This window comes from Danio rerio, chromosome 4 (genome assembly GCF_052040795.2).
Source record: "Danio rerio strain M-AB ecotype USA chromosome 4, GRCz13ab, whole genome shotgun sequence".
Taxonomy (NCBI): Eukaryota; Metazoa; Chordata; class Actinopteri; order Cypriniformes; family Danionidae; genus Danio; species Danio rerio.
Window position 1 is genome coordinate 65,828,818 of NC_141024.2, and position 6,183 is coordinate 65,835,000.

The 6,183-nt window shown below is 46.8% G+C and overlaps 1 protein-coding gene and 9 non-coding genes across 10 annotated transcripts in view; 9 read left to right on the forward strand and 1 right to left on the reverse strand.

The window, feature by feature from the left end:
• The window catches only part of LOC147845203 (uncharacterized), a 449,333-nt gene that overhangs the window by 202,442 nt on the left and 240,708 nt on the right, over window positions 1-6,183 (reverse strand). The window lies entirely within an intron of this gene.
• Window positions 88-169, forward strand: trnal-aag (transfer RNA leucine (anticodon AAG)). Its single transcript has one exon. It is a non-coding gene; the product is annotated as a tRNA-Leu (tRNA).
• Window positions 373-454, forward strand: trnal-uag (transfer RNA leucine (anticodon UAG)). Its single transcript has one exon. It is a non-coding gene; the product is annotated as a tRNA-Leu (tRNA).
• Window positions 2,317-2,398, forward strand: trnal-aag (transfer RNA leucine (anticodon AAG)). The gene has a single exon. It is a non-coding gene; the product is annotated as a tRNA-Leu (tRNA).
• trnal-uag (transfer RNA leucine (anticodon UAG)) lies at window positions 2,602-2,683 on the forward strand. The gene has a single exon. It is a non-coding gene; the product is annotated as a tRNA-Leu (tRNA).
• Window positions 3,347-3,428, forward strand: trnal-aag (transfer RNA leucine (anticodon AAG)). The gene has a single exon. It is a non-coding gene; the product is annotated as a tRNA-Leu (tRNA).
• trnal-uag (transfer RNA leucine (anticodon UAG)) lies at window positions 3,632-3,713 on the forward strand. Its single transcript has one exon. It is a non-coding gene; the product is annotated as a tRNA-Leu (tRNA).
• On the forward strand, window positions 4,372-4,453 carry trnal-aag (transfer RNA leucine (anticodon AAG)). The gene has a single exon. It is a non-coding gene; the product is annotated as a tRNA-Leu (tRNA).
• On the forward strand, window positions 4,657-4,738 carry trnal-uag (transfer RNA leucine (anticodon UAG)). The gene has a single exon. It is a non-coding gene; the product is annotated as a tRNA-Leu (tRNA).
• Window positions 5,682-5,763, forward strand: trnal-uag (transfer RNA leucine (anticodon UAG)). Its single transcript has one exon. It is a non-coding gene; the product is annotated as a tRNA-Leu (tRNA).

Sequence of the window (6,183 nt, forward strand, 5' to 3'; positions counted from 1 at the left end):
ATGGCTAAATTGAACTGATTTCCCAGAGCTGTTGCGCTACTTGAAACAAGTTGGTGTCGAAACTGCTCAGGGAAAGCAGCTTTGTAAGGTAGCGTGGCCGAGCGGTCTAAGGCGCTGGATTAAGGCTCCAGTCTCTTCGGTGTCGTGGGTTCGAATCCCACCGCTGCCAGGCAGTCCTTTTAGGATGCTTGAGAATGACCTCTCTGCTTGAGCAAACAGACTTGCGAAGAGATACTGCATGCTTCCGCTCACATCCAAATGTAGACTCCTTGGCCAAAGTTGAAGGGCTTCACTAGGAAGCTCTGCGTCCTCTCTGCTGTTCTGCTTCGGTAAAATTGGGCAGAAAAGGGACCACTGCATGAATTCATCGAGGGTAGCGTGGCCGAGGGGTCTAAGGCGCTGGATTTAGACTCCAGTCTCTTCGGGGGCGTGGGTTCGAATCCCACCGCTGCCAGATGTGGTTTTAAACACGACCAAACTGCTTGAGTGTGTGAGCGTTCGCAGTGAACGCTGGAAGTGACAGAGTAAATTTAAGTCGTCAACTAGTCAGTATAATGTGTTCTTTGAAACTCACGGCAGACTCGTTGGTGTGACAGCAACACATCCCCAAGCTCGAATCTGCTCAGGAGCAAGTGTCTTTCCCACAATTAGATTGCAGCATCTTAACAAAGTCTGCACTGGAAGTCTCTCTTTGCCATTGCTCCTTTTAGCAAGAGCACCCTATTGAAACAGGAACAGTAAAGATTCACAATTAGAGTAGTAATACTCTATAACTGGATTTGAATATAATAACAACAACAATGTGGGGTCTGCTGTGATGGAATCAGTAACTGTCACTCTTTTGTGAAATAACAGTTACCTTGTAATCAGGTTTAAATGCATCGCAGCTGGCTGCCGTTAGGAGAAGACTTCAAATGCCTTGAGTAGGGCTCAAATAGAGACAGAACTGTGGTTGACAGGAAGGTGGGAGTGCTTCCTAAGCTGGTATTAAAGGGTCACGAAACACCAAAACACATTTTTTGAGCTATTGACAGTCGTATATGTGTCCCACACTGCTAAAAACACTATTAGGACACCTATATTTCACTAAAAAGTGTAAATTGGTTGTTTTTGCGTTATTTCAAGCAAATTCGTACTTCCTGTTTGAAACGAATTTTTGAAGCTGCGTCACGGCCATGACATAATAGCGTTGTATTCCAGCGTGCAGACTGGGCGTCTGTGCCAGAGTGTGCCTTATTACGTCTTACAGTGTGATGCATTAATGCATGAGTAAGCCTTGGTTCAAACCAATCAGCGCGCTCTATTGTGCAACTTCATTAATATTCATTAGTGTCACCGTCTTTACACCACAGAGACGCCACGTTGTGTTGGCAAAACAAGCGTGAAGTGTTGCTTTTAAATTTTGCTGCAGTTAAGTTTCGTTTTCATTTTCTCTCTGTGAGAGCTCAGTCTCACGTGTGGATTAACAGTGTACGCGACGCGCGACAACAATAACTTACGTGTCTAAGGGGGATTATTGTTTACCTGAGAGCTGTTCTCATCTGCAAACGCTGAGATCCGGATTCCGGATGTTAGTCTTCTCTTCAGACGCGGCTCTAGTTGCTGGTGATTGACCTGTCTCTACAGATTTGGTAAGTGAGCGACCAGTGCTCTTTGTTTATTCAGTTTGTTCGTATCGAATTAAGTTAACTATTGCACTGAGGGCAAACATGTTAGCACCGCATTTTGTGACCGGAATAACACACGCGGCTTTCTGACGTTACCTGCCGTGTGCGTCTAAGTTTCCGGGAAATGCGGAGTTTTTTTTCTCTCATTCGCCGTGCGGTATCAAACATTGCATGAAAAATACACGCTTAGAGCAGATCCTCGAATCAAATATCGCGTTTGTCGCGAGGGACATGAATGAATTCCCTGAATGAAAGAGCCAAACTGCAGTTAAAGTCCACCAGTTAATAATTTGGCAAATAATTCCACTACAGATGTCCATGTAGGTTAAACACCATCTCTTTCTCCTGTGTGTGTATTTTGACTGAAACTCGCGCGTACCCAAATAGACACTCCCACACCCTCCCACTTTAGTTCCTCCGACACTCCCCCCTAAACAGAGCTGGACACCCCCACTTTTCTGACTTTTTCCAAAGTGGAGGTGTGAAAACACCCTGCTGAAACGAGGGGGTTTCATGGCCCTTTAAGGAGGTCTCTTTCTTTGTGGAGGAGCTCCAGCTAGGCATGGCTAAATTGAACTGATTTCCCAGAGCTGTTGCGCTACTTGAAACAAGTTGGTGTCGAAACTGCTCAGGGAAAGCAGCTTTGTAAGGTAGCGTGGCCGAGCGGTCTAAGGCGCTGGATTAAGGCTCCAGTCTCTTTGGGGCCGTGGGTTCGAATCCCACCGCTGCCAGGCAGTCCTTTTAGGATGCTTGAGAATGACCTCTCTGCTTGAGCAAACAGACTTGCGAAGAGATACTGCATGCTTCCGCTCACATCCAAATGTAGACTCCTTGGCCAAAGTTGAAGGGCTTCACTAGGAAGCTCTGCGTCCTCTCTGCTGTTCTGCTTCCGTAAAATTGGGCAGAAAAGGGACCACTGCATGAATTCATCGAGGGTAGCGTGGCCGAGGGGTCTAAGGCGCTGGAATTAGGCTCCAATCTCTTCGGGGGCGTGGGTTCGAATCCCACCGCTGCCAGATGTGGTTTTAAACACGGCCAAACTGCTTGAGTGTGTGAGCGTTCGCAGTGAACGCTGGAAGTGAAAGAGTAAATTTAAGTCGTCAACTAGTCAGTATAATTTGTTCTTTGAAACTCACGGCAGACTCGTTGGTGTGACAGCAACACATCCCCAAGCTCGAATCTGCTCAGGAGCAAGTGTCTTTCCCACAATTAGATTGCAGCATCTTAACAAAGTCTGCACTGGAAGTCTCTCTTTGCCATTGCTCCTTTTAGCAAGAGCACCCTATTGAAACAGGAACAGTAAAGATTCACAATTAGAGTAGTAATACTCTATAACTGGATTTGAATATAATAACAACAACAATGTGGGGTCTGCTGTGATGGAATCAGTAACTTTCACTCTTTTGTGAAATAACAGTTACCTTGTAATCAGGTGCTTAAATGCATCGCAGCTGGCTGTCGTAAGGAGAACACTTTAAATGCCTTGAGGTGTGCTCAAATAGAGACAGAACTGTGGTTGACAGGAAGGCGGGAGTGCTTCCTAAGCTGGTATTAAGGAGGTCTCTTTCTTTGTGGAGGAGCTCCAGCTAGGCATGGCTAAATTGAACTGATTTCCCAGAGCTGTTGCGCTACTTGAAACAAGTTGGTGTCGAAACTGCTCAGGGAAAGCAGCTTTGTAAGGTAGTGTGGCCGAGCGGTCTAAGGCGCTGGATTAAGGCTCCAGTCTCTTCGGGGGCGTGGGTTCGAATCCCACCGCTGCCAGGCAGTCCTTTTAGGATGCTTGAGAATGACTTCTCTGCTTGAGCAAACAGACTTGCGAAGAGATACTGCATGCTTCCGCTCACATCCAAATGTAGACTCCTTGGCCAAAGTGGAAGGGCTTTACTAGGAAGCTCTGCGTCCTCTCTGCTGTTCTGCTTCCGTAAAATTGGGCAGAAAAGGGACCACTGCATGACTTCATCGAGGGTAGCGTGGCCGAGGGGTCTAAGGCGCTGGAATTAGGCTCCAGTCTCTTCGGGGGCGTGGGTTCGAATCCCACCGCTGCCAGATGTGGTTTTAAACACGGCCAAACTGCTTGAGTGTGTGAGCGTTCGCAGTGAACGCTGGAAGTGAGAGAGTAAATTTAAGTCGTCAACTAGTCAGTATAATGTGTTCTTTGAAACTCACGGCAGACTCAGTGTGACAGCAACACATCCCCAAGCTCGAATCTGCTCAGGAGCAAGTGTCTTTCCCACAATTAGATTGCAGCATCTTAACAAAGTCTGCACTGGAAGTCTCTCTTTGCCATTGCTCCTTTTAGCAAGAGCACCCTATTGAAACAGGAACAGTAAAGATTCACAATTAGAGTAGTAATACTCTATAACTGGATTTGAATATAATAACAACAACAATGTGGGGTCTGCTGTGATGGAATCAGTAACTTTCACTCTTTTGTGAAATAACAGTTACCTTGTAATCAGGTTTAAATGCATCGCAGCTGGCTGCCGTTAGGAGAAGACTTCAAATGCCTTGAGTAGGGCTCAAATAGAGACAGAACTGTGGTTGACAGGAAGGTGGGAATGCCTCCTAAGCTGGTATTAAGGAGGTCTCTTTCTTTGTGGAGGAGCTCCAGCTAGGCATGGCTAAATTGAACTGATTTCCCAGAGCTGTTGCGCTACTTGAAACAAGTTGGTGTCGAAACTGCTCAGGGAAAGCAGCTTTGTAAGGTAGCGTGGCCGAGTGGTCTAAGGCGCTGGATTAAGGCTCCAGTCTCTTCGGGGGCGTGGGTTCGAATCCCACCGCTGCCAGGCTGTCCTTTTAGGATGCTTGAGAATGACCTCTCTGCTTGAGCAAACAGACTTGCGAAGAGATACTGCATGCTTCCGCTCACATCCAAATGTAGACTCCTTGGCCAAAGTTGAAGGGCTTCACTAGGAAGCTCTGCGTCCTCTCTGCTGTTCTGCTTCCGTAAAATTGGGCAGAAAAGGGACCACTGCATGAATTCATCGAGGGTAGCGTGGCCGAGGGGTCTAAGGCGCTGGAATTAGGCTCCAGTCTCTTCGGGGGCGTGGGTTCGAATCCCACCGCTGCCAGATGTGGTTTTAAACACGGCCAAACTGCTTGAGTGTGTGAGCGTTCGCAGTGAACGCTGGAAGTGAGAGAGTAAATTTAAGTCGTCAACTAGTCAGTATAATGTGTTCTTTGAAACTCACGGCAGACTCGGTGTGACAGCAACACATCCCCAAGCTCGAATCTGCTCAGGAGCAAGTGTCTTTCCCACAATTAGATTGCAGCATCTTAACAAAGTCTGCACTGGAAGTCTCTCTTTGCCATTGCTCCTTTTAGCAAGAGCACCCTATTGAAACAGGAACAGTAAAGATTCACAATTAGAGTAGTAATACTCTATAACTGGATTTGAATATAATAACAACAACAATGTGGGGTCTGCTGTGATGGAATCAGTAACTTTCACTCTTTTGTGAAATAACAGTTACCTTGTAATCAGGTTTAAATGCATCGCAGCTGGCTGCCGTTAGGAGAAGACTTCAAATGCCTTGAGTAGGGCTCAAATAGAGACAGAACTGTGGTTGACAGGAAGGTGGGAGTGCTTCCTAAGCTGGTATTAAGGAGGTCTCTTTCTTTGTGGAGGAGCTCCAGCTAGGCATGGCTAAATTGAACTGATTTCCCAGAGCTGTTGCGCTACTTGAAACAAGTTGGTGTCGAAACTGCTCAGGGAAAGCAGCTTTGTAAGGTAGTGTGGCCGAGCGGTCTAAGGCGCTGGATTAAGGCTCCAGTCTCTTCGGGGGTGTGGATTCGAATCCCACCGCTGCCAGGCAGTCCTTTTAGGATGCTTGAGAATGACTTCTCTGCTTGAGCAAACAGACTTGCGAAGAGATACTGCATGCTTCCGCTCACATCCAAATGTAGACTCCTTGGCCAAAGTGGAAGGGCTTTACTAGGAAGCTCTGCGTCCTCTCTGCTGTTCTGCTTCCGTAAAATTGGGCAGAAAAGGGACCACTGCATGACTTCATCGAGGGTAGCGTGGCCGAGGGGTCTAAGGCGCTGGAATTAGGCTCCAGTCTCTTCGGGGGCGTGGGTTCGAATCCCACCGCTGCCAGATGTGGTTTTAAACACGGCCAAACTGCTTGAGTGTGTGAGCGTTCGCAGTGAACGCTGGAAGTGAAAGACTAAATTTAAGTCGTCAACTAGTCAGTATAATTTGTTCTTTGAAACTCACGGCAGACTCGTTGGTGTGACAGCAACACATCCCCAAGCTCGAATCTGCTCAGGAGCAAGTGTCTTTCCCACAATTAGATTGCAGTATCTTAACAAAGTCTGCACTGGAAGTCTCTCTTTGCCATTGCTCCTTTTAGCAAGAGCACCCTATTGAAACAGGAACAGTAAAGATTCACAATTAGAGTAGTAATACTCTATAACTGGATTTGAATATAATAACAACAACAATGTGGGGTCTGCTGTGATGGAATCAGTAACTTTCACTCTTTTGTGAAATAACAGTTACCTTGTAATCAGGTTT